The following is a 13,471-nucleotide window of genomic DNA, read 5'->3' as shown; positions in this document are numbered from 1 at the left end:
CTTTGTCATGATTGATTACCAATGGCGGTCACAGACAGGATTTAGACACCTAGGTATTGACAGTGGTGGCCATCGGGGGGCGGTGTTGTGAGGGCGTTGCTGCGAAAGCGGGGGCGTTTCTGGGCCATTTTTGGGACAGCTGTGAGACATCACAGAAAACGAACAGAAAAATGACAGCAGACCAACTGCATATGCAGCCTGGCTACGTATACAGGGAGTCATCCTTAAATTCAGATTCTGCAATGCAATCGCAACTGAAATGTGAATGCATCACTGGGCGTCCCCCAGCATGTGATAATCAGCGTTAGCATGTTCTGCTTTCTAGCACAATCTGCTACTCAACCTGAATAGGGTCCAATGTGCGACAATCTTGCAGAAGATACGCCTATGTACACAAGTAGGGGAATAAAAATGCAGCCAAGAGATTAATGACAACAGCAACTCCAAAGGTTACACTTAAATATGAGAGAAAATGAAAACCCGCTTAAGGACAGCTGATAATTGGTAACTAGTAGAGATGAGCGGGTTCGGATCTTGGAGAACCGAACCCACCCGAAAATTGAGGTCTCAGTCCAGCTCAGGACTTCCCGCCTTACTCGAATCCCAACGTGAGACAGCACGTCATCTTCCCGCTGTCAGATTCCCGTAGGTTTTGGATTCTATATAAGTTCCCAGTGATCAGCACAATCTTCACTCCGGCTGTGGAGAGTGTACTGGATAGATGTTTCTGTCTCCAGCTCTGTGTAGTCTGGCGTGGGGCGGGTGCTGTCTCTGCTGTATATGAAAGTGGTGCTCTCTCTGCCTGCTGTATCTGAAAGGGGTGCTCTCTCTGTCTGCTGTATCTGAAAGGGGTGCTCTCTCTGTCTGCTGTATCTGACAGGGGTGCTCTCTCTGCTGTATCTGAAAGGGGTGCTCTCTCTGCTGTATCTGACAGGGGTGCTCTCTCTGCTGTATCTGAAAGGGGCGCTCTCTCTGCTGTATCTGACAGGGGTGCTCTCTCTGCTGTATCTGAAAGGGGTGCTCTCTCTGTCTGCTGTATCTGAAAGGGGTTCTCTCTCTCTCTGCTGTATCTGAAAGGGGTGCTCTCTCTGTCTGCTGTATCTGAAAGGGGTGCTCTCTCTGCTGTATCTGACAGGGGTGCTCTCTCTGTCTGCTGTATCTGAAAGGGATGCTCTCTGCTGTATCTGAAAGGGGTGCTCTCTCTCTCTGCTGTATCTGAAAGGGGTGATCTCTCTGTCTGCTGTATCTGAAAGGGATGCTCTCTGCTGTATCTGAAAGGGGTGCTCTCTCTCTCTGCTGTATCTGAAAGGGGTGTTCTCTCTGTCTGCTGTATCTGAAAGGGGTGCTCTCTCTCTCTGCTGTATCTGAAAGGGGTGCTCTCTCTGTCTGCTGTATCTGAAAGGGGTGCTCTCTCTGCTGTGTCTGAAAGGGGCGCTCTCTCTGCTGTATCTGACAGGGGTGCTCTCTCTCTGCTGTATCTGAAAGGGGTGCTCTCTCTGCCTGCTGTATCTGAAAGGGGCGCTCTCTCTGCTGTATCTGACAGGGGTGCTCTCTCTCTCTGCTGTATCTGTCTGCTGTATCTGAAAGGGATGCTCTCTGCTGTATCTGAAAGGGGTGCTCTCTCTCTCTGCTGTATATGAAAGTGGTGCTCTCTGTCTGCTGTATCTGAAAGGGGTGCTCTCTCTGTCTGCTGTATCTGAAAGGGTGCTCTCTCTGCTGTATCTGAAAGGGGCGCTCTCTCTGCTGTATCTGAAAGGGGTGCCCTCTCTGCTGTATCTGACAGGGGTGCTCTCTCTGTCTGCTGTATCTGAAAGGGGTGCTCTCTCTGTCTGCTGTATCTGAAAGGGGTGCTCTCTCTCTCTCTGCTGTATCTGACAGGGGTGCACCCTCTGCTGTATCTGAAAGGGGTGCTCTCTCTGTCTGCTGTATCTGAAAGGGGTGCTCTCTCTGCTGTGTCTGAAAGGGGCGCTCTCTCTGCTGTATCTGACAGGGGTGCTCTCTCTCTGCTGTATCTGAAAGGGGTGCTCTCTCTGCCTGCTGTATCTGAAAGGGGCGCTCTCTCTGCTGTATCTGACAGGGGTGCTCTCTCTCTCTGCTGTATCTGACAGGGGTGCTCTCTCTCTCTGCTGTATCTGACAGGGGTGCTCTCTCTGCTGTATCTGACAGTGGTGCTCTCTCTGCTGTATCTGACAGGGGTGCTCTCTCTGCTGTATCTGACAGGGGTGCTCTCTCTGCTGTATCTGACAGGGGTGCTCTCTCTGCTGTATCTGACAGGGGTGCTCTCTCTGCTGTATCTGACAGGGGTGCTCTCTCTGCTGTATCTGAAAGGGGCGCTCTCTCTGCTGTATCTGAAAGGGGTGCTCTCTCTGCTGTATCTGACAGGGGTGCTCTCTCTGCTGTATCTGAAAGGGGCGCTCTCTCTGCTGTATCTGACAGGGGTGCACCCTCTGCTGTATCTGAAAGGGGTGCTCTCTATGCTGTATCTGACAGGGGTGCTCTCTCTGTCTGCTGTATCTGAAAGGGGTGCTCTCTCTCTCTGCTGTATCTGAAAGGGGTGCTCTCTCTGTCTGCTGTATATGAAAGTGGTGCTCTCTGTCTGCTGTATCTGAAAGGGGTGCTCTCTCTGTCTGCTGTATCTGAAAGGGTGCTCTCTCTGCTGTATCTGAAAGGGGCGCTCTCTCTGCTGTATCTGAAAGGGGTGCCCTCTCTGCTGTATCTGACAGGGGTGCTCTCTCTGTCTGCTGTATCTGAAAGGGGTGCTCTCTCTGTCTGCTGTATCTGAAAGGGGTGCTCTCTCTCTCTCTGCTGTATCTGACAGGGGTGCACCCTCTGCTGTATCTGAAAGGGGTGCTCTCTCTGCTGTATCTGAAAGGGGTGCTCTCTCTGTCTGCTGTATCTGAAAGTGGTGCTCTCTCTGTCTGCTGTATCTGAAAGGGGTGCTCTCTCTGTCTGCTGTATCTGACAGGGGTGCTCTCTCTGCTGTATCTGACAGGGGTGCTCTCTCAGCTGTATCTGACAGGGGTGCTCTCTCTGCTGTATCTGACAGGGGTGCTCTCTCTGCTGTATCTGACAGGTGTGCTCTCTCTGCTGTATCTGAAAGGGGCTCTCTCTCTGTCTGCTGTATCTGAAAGGGGTGCTCTCTCTGCTGTATCTGACAGGGGTGCTCTCTCTGCTGTATCTGAAAGGGGCTCTCTCTCTGTCTGCTGTATCTGACAGGGGTGCACCCTCTGCTGTATCTGAAAGGGGTGCTCTCTCTGCTGTATCTGACAGGGGTGCACTCTCTGTCTGCTGTATCTGAAAGGGGTGCTCTCTCTGTCTGCTGTATCTGAAAGGAGTGCTCTCTCTGTCTGCTGTATCTGAAATTAACCATGATCAAATCTTCACTCTGTCATGGTTAAAACATGATGTATAAATGTCAAGCCAAAATCCAGGATAACACCAAGATGTATTTGTATTACAATGCTTGGACTACTGCAATACCCTGTACCTGGGTCTCACAGCAAAACAACTGCACCACTTGTACACAATACAAAATGCAGCAGCCAAGCTCTAAACTAACCATACTTGGATCAGGGGCATTTTTCAAGAGAGGAGAGGGCCCGTGTGCATCCTCCGTTGTGGGCCCACTCCTCTCTGGCAGGATGTGCAGGTCTCCAGCAACATGGCGCCCACACCTTGTTCCCAGGGACATCTCAAGTATGCATGCACAAATCTCTCGGTGGCCATTTTACAAGTGATTTGTGTCTACACTGCAGGGCTGCTGCCGCGGGACTCTGGAGGGGTGAGTATAATATATGGGTGCAGGCTGTGCATTGTGGACCCCCCTGGACCTAGGAGCCTGTGTTCAATGTACATCTTGCACCCATTATAGAAATGCCCATGTACCTGAACCTGCCACATAACACAGAATTTACTATACCTGGTTACTCATGCATTTCATTAATGCCCCTCTAGTCTCTAAAATGAAAATAATAAAAAAAAAATCCTCTCTTTTTTGTAGTCTAATAATACTTAAGGTTATTATGTATCATGTGTTGTTTTTTAATCTGTAAATGTGAAGTGCTTTGAGTGCTATTAGGAGAGAAGAGCTATATAAATAACTATCACTGCAGTCGTGACAAACATCCTTCTCAAACAGGTCCCATGAATCTCAGCTTGCGCCGAACATCTTTTTCCCATATCTATCACCCAAAAATGTGTCTTAGTTGCAACCGCTTCATGAGAATACACTGATTAATTTAATATGCGACACTTGTATATGTGTGCGACTGAATCTGCATGGACTGTCGTCCAGACATTTGTTCTTCAGTCCACATGGAGGAACTTCCTTCAAAGTCCAGAAAGTGGGGGGCAACTTTTACATCTTACAGTACCACTATGGAGACATAATAAATTAGCTCTCAGCCTTGAACTGCGGCCAAACTCTTCCCACCTGGTAAGAGTTCTGCCCAGGCAGTCTTGTGGAAATATTAATAATACTAACTTATATTACCAATGGAGGCTTACCATTTGCCTTGGGACCAGTGGCAGATTTTACCTATGGGCCGTCAGTGAGCCAGATGTAGTTCATGACTGCACTGGCTTCACTGTGAGTGGCAGTGACTTCCTATTGGAAGTGTCATCTGTCAATCATGGACACTACAGGCAGTCCCATTGGGAGGTGTCTCCTCCCTCCGGGACTGCCACACCAGGCTGCAATAAGCAGAGAGCTGGCTTCCTGTAAGAAGCTGCTCCCTGCCTTTGGCACTGCCCAATCTGGCTTCCATGGACTGCAGTTGATGCAGTCCATAGAAGCCAGGGGTTTGCACATGCACGGTCCCTGCACCTGCCAGATCTATTGTGCAGGTGCCAGGGTCCAGGGCTAGCTGTCTCCTCTCCACTCCAGGCATGGAGGTAGCGGCAGCCCCCCAAACTAAATGTAAGCAGGAACAGAGTTATGGCCTCCAGTTTAAGGTTGATGACCATCCTATCTTACTGGTGGTGGTCACGGTGGTTGTAGACATTAAAATAAGGTAGCATCTACCCTAATGTAGAAGAGTTTTCACCCTCTTACAGTATTTTTTATTATCACAGTGTCAGTAGTGGACAAAAGTAATATTGTTGGTTAGTAAAACTCACCCTTGCTGGATTCCCAAATGGAAAGCTGAGTTTAAACTTTTTCTCCTGCTCATTACTGAATGATGATTTGACTAAACTCATTAGATATTACTTCTGCAGTTCTTTGAAAGCTACCGCACTCATAGCGACTAGGATAGAGTGTGGTAAATGACTGTTTAGTAAGAGGACACCACAATGATTAAGTAGCGGGCATGTAATGCATTTTAAGGTATGTACAAATCTTTCAGTAAATACAATGTTCTAGACCTTGTAAATTTGATAGGATGGTCATATTTTCAGGAAAAAAAATTGTAAAAATTGATATGCTCTACCTGAGGGTATCTGTAGAGCCCCAGAATATTGGCAATAGATATAGAATGCGCGGAAAAGGAGGAGCCAATAAAGGCGCTAAGTGGAACATTTTGAAGACACCGATAGTTGGGGATAGCAATGCCATGTCCTGATAACACTTGTAAGGTCGCCGCTGTGTTCACCGGTATCACCCCACATGAATCATACCATTGGAATCCCAGGGTTAAATTAGGCAATAGCCTCCCATCTTTGTTGATCTCCTCTACAGCAAATAACAAGACTTGAAGTAACTGGAAATAGGCAATGGGAAACCTAAAGAAAAGATAAAATAATTTAGTTAATAGACACTGATATACTGTAAGCATACCATGTCCTGGCCTAAACGTCCCCGGTGTGTCAGGACTCTAGTGTACACTGCAATATACAGTAGTTGCATACAGTAAATTCAGATTGGTGAAAGGACAATACATTTTCCAGTGAGTAATTTATAAACAGCGCTAACATTAATGACACAACATTCACATTGTACAGGTGGCAGTTGGAGGTCTTCCAACAAAAGAAGGATTCTGGTATACATCAGCGATGCGAACGGGAAATACAGCCCCTAACATGACATCTCCGGCCTGTGACATACCCTCAAGCCCCAAGGATTCCAGATGACATTGGTGGTCTTCAGTAAAAGAAAATATGATAATAATTGGGATTAGGAGGAGGATCCAGACTGTGCAGTATAAATGAGCCATTATTCAGCAAAACCTGAAATGACAATTAACACTTCATCACTGATTTACTCTTAGAAAATAATATCAAAAGAAATATGCAGCAAATCATTTTGTAGTCTTAGTTTAGCTTAAATCCTGACATTTGTTTCTTGTACAAAAAATATATTACATTCATTTATGATACATTGTTACTGGCCTGCTAGTATGTATTATAACCCAGAGTCTACAACTCACCGCTATGGGAACAGGAACCAAAGGTATCACTGAATAAGGATACCTAATAGGGATGCCAACGGTCATATGACAGACCGCGGCATTCTGACATTGAAGATCCCAACATCGGAGGGCGGTAAGTATTTCTACCGCCCCACCTGTCCCATAACCTAACCCTAGCGGGGGTGGGGGGTGGCTAGGGCTCACCCTCCAGGGGTGTCAGCTACAGCTAACCCTCATGGTGTGGCGGCTAGGGCTAACTCCAACGCCCTATTGCCTAACCCTAACCTCCCCTAATGCCTAACCCTAACCCCTCCTCCCCCCGAGCCTTAACCCTAACCCGACAACCGGGATGCTAAACGCATCCCACCTAATATGAATCCCTATTTAAAAGCAATAACAGCAGTTTTCTTAATAATGTTGCTATTAATAAAACTAAATTAGTTATATCAATTATATTAGTTCCATTTTGATAACAATTCGTGTTCTCTAACTTATTTGCATAGATCACAGTCAGAATCAAATATATTTGAGTTTTTGATTACTTTTTAAATGAAATACTTTAAGAATTTCATTAATAAATACAGATGAACGTCAGTTTACCCGCGAATGGGGCGCGCTTGCGGCCGCATTACACGATTGCAACTAGCCATATCAGGAGCGTACGCACCCATGTAACCCTATGAATTGCTAGTAACGGCAAACAACTCACAATTGCCATTGCTAGTGGCAACGCTGAAGCTGGCCACGTCTGTAACAACATTATGAATACATACTCTATAATATTCTAATTTTGTATTTATTGGTCTATATATATGAAGTAACACACCAGAACCGGCCCTAGGCATAGGCAAACTAGGCAAATGCCTAGGGCATTTGGTATGTCTAGGGGTGCAAGCAGCTTCTGCAGATTAAAATGATATGCGGCATGTCTATATTCTGTGTGTAGCATTTTGTATGCAGATACAGCCACAGTCACACACAGTATATAGGCATGCTGCATATCAGTTTAATCAGCAGAAGCCGCTTGTGCATCCTAGCCACATAGCAATGCAAATAAGATGCATTTTCATCAAAAATAGACACCCGACGTTAGCAGAGCTGCCAGCTGACTCACGCCAGGCATCTCCTGCTGCATGGCGCATTGAGGCAAGATTTAGGAGGACACATCTGTATCCAAGCAGAGGCAGATGCCAAATAGAGCAAAGAGAGCAGAGGCCAAATTTCGATATTGATAGCTTGAAACCACGTGGGCATAATGTCGATTACGAGATCCGATGGTTTTTGGATTAGAACAGACATTATGCCCAGAGCTTTAGAGTTACAATAATGAAGTTTGTTGTGATTTCATATGTTGTTCATATGAATTTACTTGACATATTTTTTTATTTGTTATTTCAATTTTCATGAAGGGAATGTCATGATATAGAACACAGGTTCTCGAACTCGGTTCTCAGGACCCCACACGGTCCATGTTTTGTAGGTCACCTGTAGATTTTTAAAATGTGACAGTTGGTGATGCACAGTGCACCTGCTGGGTGACATGGAAAACGTGAACCGTGTGGGGTCCTGAGGACCGAGTTTGAGAACCACTGATATAGAAGATACAAGGAACAGGAAATGACCACACACTGGTATTAGGGATGGACTCTGGGAATACAAAGTACCACATAGAATGGGTGGTGTGTGGTTTGAGTACTGTTCCTGTAGAAAAATCATCCCCGTCAAAAGTATGGAATTAAAAGAAGAAAAGGAATTAAGAAAGAAGGTGAAAGCTCATCCAAATTGACGTGTGAAGAAGCTGGCAAGAGGTGATCATTTGCCCACATATAAGATGGCCGAAAAGAATTCCGGATTTGTTTGGAGTTATAATTCATTGTTTATTATTATGTGGTTTTTTTGGGGCAGTACCAAAATTGGTCATATTTGAGTAAGTCCAAGTTTGAGTATTTGTGACTAACCTAAAAGAAGGGAAAAAACAAATAGCTTTCTCTGTGTGTATATAGCTGTGGAACGCAGCGTGGAATGCACACGCTGCGCACAGCTATTTTTGACTGAGAGGTCAGAACCCTTCTCCCTTTGAGCCCATTGACATTTGCCCTGGTGTGGGCCGCGTACGTGGCTTCCGGGTTACGTGTGCGGCTCACTGAAAGGAAGTCGTTTATTCTCGTCGGGCTTTATAGTGTTCATAGTAATGTGATCCGCGCGCGTGACTTCCGGTCACGTGTGCGGTTCACTTGAAGGTAATAAGTTAATTCTTGTTTGGCCGTATAGTATTAAGAGCCATGTGAACCGCACACGTGACTTCCGGTAGCGGAAGTAGGAAGTTTATTAGATTCTATCGATCTGGAACCAATTACCTAATCATTTAGGGGTATATTAAGGTGTATATCCTCACAGCAGACCATCTGCTTCTTGAAAAAGGTCCACCTAGTGACCGAAACGCATTGAAGCTCCAGATGATCAGCTGTGAGGATCGATAGAACAAGTGACGGTGAACTGGGATTCAAACTCTGTGCGGTGGTGCCAAGCTCTGTAGCCCGGGACCATACATCGGGTGTGGTTCATCAAATCGACAGTGTCTAGGTCGACAATGTTTAGGTCGATCACTATAGGTCGAGAGTCACTAGGTCGACATGGATGGAAGGTCGACAGGGTTTCTAGTTCGACATGTGCTAGGTCGACAGGACTAAAGGTCGAAATGAGGATTTTTTTTTTTTTTTTTTTGTCGTTTTCTTCGTAGAGTGACCGGGATCCCAAATTAGTGCACCGCGTCCCCTCGCGTGGCATGCTTCGGGCATGGTGCCTTCGCTTCGCTCGGCACACTTTACCGTTCCAATCGTAGTCCACGTGGATCGTTATGTATTAAAAAATTCAAAAAAATAAAAAAAATTTGAAAAACTCAAGTCGACCTTTAGACATGTCGACCGAGCACATGTCGACCTAGAAACCCTGTCGACCTTCCATCCATGTCGACCTAGTGACTGTCGACCTATAGTAGTCGACCTAAACATTGTCGACCTAGACACTGTCGATCTTCAGACCGGATGCCCCATACATCTGCTTGTAATAAGCTAAGCCCACCGCACCACCTTCATTGGGTGAGAATCTCAGTTAATTTTTACCATCTTTAAAGTCACTTCCTTCCTGTCCCTATGAATATCATGGGTTTTTTTTACAATTGTCATGCACATATTGTGTCTATGGTGAGCTAAGGTAAAACCATCGTGAGGTGTTGCTAGGTTTTCAGCTAATGATTATTATATATCTGCCTGTAATCAGCTGAGCTCATCGCACTACCTTTGTAGAACTTTTTTCTCATCATTGATTGTCATTCTTATTCCCATTAACAACTGGGTTTTTTAACATTGATATCAATTCATTGTGTGATTTGTTTTATATGTAAATAAATGGTTGTTTCTTTCATGCCTGTGGAGGTTTTTTGAAACATTCAAACAAAGGTTAACTTCTGCGGACTAGGGCGCTTGTGAGGTATCATTCATTTTTTGCTATTGCATGTTCAGGGATTTGTGTTTATCCCTCACTGTGATACCACCCAGCTGCCAGGTCCATTAGTTGCGCAATCTGTATGTGAATTAGTGATGAGCGGGTTCGGTTCCTCAGAAACCGAACCCCACTGAACTTCACCCATTTTACACGGGTCCGAGGCATACTCGGATTCTCCCGTATGGCTCGGTTAACCCGAGCGCGCCCGAACGTCATCATCCCGCTGTCGGATTCTCGCGAGATTCGGATTCTATATAAGCAGCCGCGCGTCGCCGCCATTTTCACTCGTGCATTGGAAATGTTAGGGAGAGGACGTGGCTGGTGTCCTCTCCGTTTATTAATCTTGATGCAAATATTTGTGCTTATTGCTTAATTGTGGGGACTGGGGAGCAGCAGTATTATATAGGAGGAGTACAGTGCAGAGTTTTGCTGACAGTGACCACCAGTATACGTTGTCTGCCTGAAAAACACTCCACATCTGTGCTCAGTGTGCTGCATATATCTGTGCTCACACTGCTTTATTGTGGGGACTGGGGACCACCAGTATGTTATATAGGAGAAGTACAGTGCAGAGTTTTGCTGACCACTGACAACCAGTATACGTTGTCTGCCTGAAAAACACTCCATATCTGTGCTCAGTGTGCTGCATATATCTGTGCTCACACTGCTTTATTGTGGGGACTGGGGAACAGCAGTATTATATAGGAGGAGTACAGTGCAGAGTTTTGCTGACAGTGACCACCAGTATATATAGCAGTACGGTACGGAAGGCCACTGCTCTACCTACCTCTGTGTCGTCAAGTATACTATCCATCTAGATTCTATACCTGTGGTGCATTTTAGTTTTGCAGTTTGCTGACAGTGACCACCAGTCTATATAGCAGTACGGTACGGAAGGCCACTGCTCTACCTACCTCTGTGTCGTCAAGTATACTATCCATCTAGATTCTATACCTGTGGTGCATTTTAGTTTTGCAGTTTGCTGACAGTGACCACCAGTATATATAGCAGTACGGTACGGAAGGCCACTGCTCTACCTACCTCTGTGTCGTCAAGTATACTATCCATCTAGATTCTATACCTGTGGTGCATTTTAGTTTTGCAGTTTGCTGACAGTGACCACCAGTATATATAGCAGTACGGTACGGAAGGCCACTGCTCTACCTACCTCTGTGTCGTCAAGTATACTATCCATCTAGATTCTATACCTGTGGTGCATTTTAGTTTTGCAGTTTGCTGACAGTGACCACCAGTCTATATAGCAGTACGGTATGGAAGGCCACTGCTCTACCTACCTCTGTGTCGTCAAGTCTACTATCCATCTAGATTCTATACCTGTGGTGCATTTTAGTTTTGCAGTTTGCTGTCAGTGACCACCAGCATATATAGCAGTACGGTACGGAAGGCCACTGCTCTACCTACCTCTGTGTCGTCAAGTATACTATCCATCCATACGTGTGGTGCATTTCAGTTGTGCGCAGTATATATAGTAGTAGGCCATTGCTATTGATACTGGCATATAATTCCACACATTAAAAAATGGAGAACAAAAATGTGGAGGGTAAAATAGGGAAAGATCAAGATCCACTTCCACCTCGTGCTGAAGCTGCTGCCACTAGTCATGGCCGAGACGATGAAATGCCATCAACGTCGTCTGCCAAGGCCGATGCCTAATGTCATAGTAGAGAGCATGTAAAAAGTTCAGTAAAATGACCCAAAAATCAAAATTGAAAGCGTCTGATGAGAAGCGTAAACTTGCCAATATGCCATTTACGGCACGGAGTGGCAAGGAACGGCTGAGGCCCTGGCCTATGTTCATGGCTAGTGGTTCAGATTCACATGAGGATGGAAGCACTCATCCTCTCGCTAGAAAACTGCAGTGCCACTCCTAGATGGGCCAGGTGTTTGTGTCGGCCACTTGTGTCGCTTAGCTTAGTCACACAGCGACCTTGGTGCGCCTCTTTTTTTCTTTGCATCATGTGCTGTTTGGGGACTATTTTTTTGAAGTGCCATCCTGCCTGACACTGCAGTGCCACTCCTAGATGGGCCAGGTGTTTGTGTCGGCCACTTGTGTCGCTTAGCTTAGTCACACAGCGACCTTGGTGCGCCTCTTTTTTTCTTTGCATCATGTGCTGTTTGGGGACTATTTTTTTGAAGTGCCATCCTGCCTGACACTGCAGTGCCACTCCTAGATGGGCCAGGTGTTTGTGTCGGCCACTTGGGTCGCTTAGCTTAGTCACACAGCTACCTCATTGCGCCTCTTTTTTTCTTTGCATCATGTGCTGTTTGGGGACTATTTTTTTGAAGTGCCATCCTGCCTGACACTGCAGTGCCACTCCTAGATGGGCCAGGTGTTTGTGTCGGCCACTTGGGTCGCTTAGCTTAGTCACACAGCGACCTTGGCGCGCCTCTTTTTTTCTTTGCATCATGTGCTGTTTGGGGACTATTTTTTTGAAGTGCCATCCTGTCTGACACTGCAGTGCCACTCCTAGATGGGCCAGGTGTTTGTGTCGGCCACTTGTGTCGCTTAGCTTAGCCATCCAGCGACCTCGGTGCAAATTTTAGGACTAAAAATAATATTGTGAGGTGTGAGGTGTTCAGAATAGACTGAAAATTAGTGGAAATTATGGTTATTGAGGTTAATAATACTATGGGATCAAAATGACCCCCAAATTCTATGATTTAAGCTGTTTTTGAGGGGTTTTTAAAAAAATACACCCGAATCCAAAACACACCCGAATCCGACAAAAAATTTTCAGGGAGGTTTTGCCAAAACGCGTCCGAATCCAAAACACGGCCGCGGAACCGAATCCAAAACCAAAACACAAAACACAAAAAATTTCCGGTGCACATCACTAATGTGAATACATGTTCTGTTTTATGACTCGAGCATAAGCCTAGGGTGGGAAATGTAGCTCTAGCCGTACACAGCCCTCAGTGCCAGATATGTCCCATTACTGCCAGATATGCCCTCACAGTGCCAGATATGCCCTCACAGTGCCAGATATGCCCTCACAGTGCCAGATATGCCCCCACAGTGCCAGATATGCCCTCACACTGCCAGATATGCCCCCACAGTGCCAGATATGCCCTCACACTGCCAGATATGCCCCCACAGTGCCAGATATGCCCTCACAGTGCCAGATATGCCCTCACAGTGCCAGATATGCCCCCACAGTGCCAGATATGCCCCCACAGTGCCAGATATGCCCCCACAGTGCCAGATATGCCCCCACAGTGCCAGATATGCCCCCTCATAGTGCCAGATATGCCTTCATAGTGCCAGATATGCACCCTCAGTGCCAGATATGCCCCCTCAGTGCCAGATATGCCCCCTCAGTGCCAGATATGCCCCCTAACACTGCCAGATATGCCCCCTCATAGTGCCAGATATGCCCCCTCATAGTGCCAGATATGCCCCCTCAGTGCCAGATATGCCCTCATAGTGCCAGATGTGCCCCCTCAGTGCCAGATATGCCCTCATAGTGCCAGAAATGCCCCCTCATAGTGCCAGATATGCCCCCTCAGTGCCAGATATGCCCTCATAGTGCCAGATATGTCCCCTCAGTGCCAGATATGCGCCCCCCCAAGTGCCAAATATGCTCCCCCAGTGCCAGTTA

At 46.4% G+C, this 13,471-nt stretch overlaps 1 pseudogene; it reads right to left on the bottom strand.

Annotated features, from left to right (window-relative positions):
* LOC134934169 (extracellular calcium-sensing receptor-like) overlaps nt 1-13,471 on the bottom strand; it is a 78,208-nt pseudogene that overhangs the window by 44,244 nt on the left and 20,493 nt on the right.

The sequence above is a fragment of the Pseudophryne corroboree genome, chromosome 6 (assembly GCF_028390025.1).
Source record: "Pseudophryne corroboree isolate aPseCor3 chromosome 6, aPseCor3.hap2, whole genome shotgun sequence".
NCBI classification, from domain to species: domain Eukaryota; kingdom Metazoa; phylum Chordata; class Amphibia; order Anura; family Myobatrachidae; genus Pseudophryne; species Pseudophryne corroboree.
The sequence above is the reverse complement of the archived record's forward strand: the minus strand, read 5'-3'. Positions and strand labels throughout refer to the sequence as shown.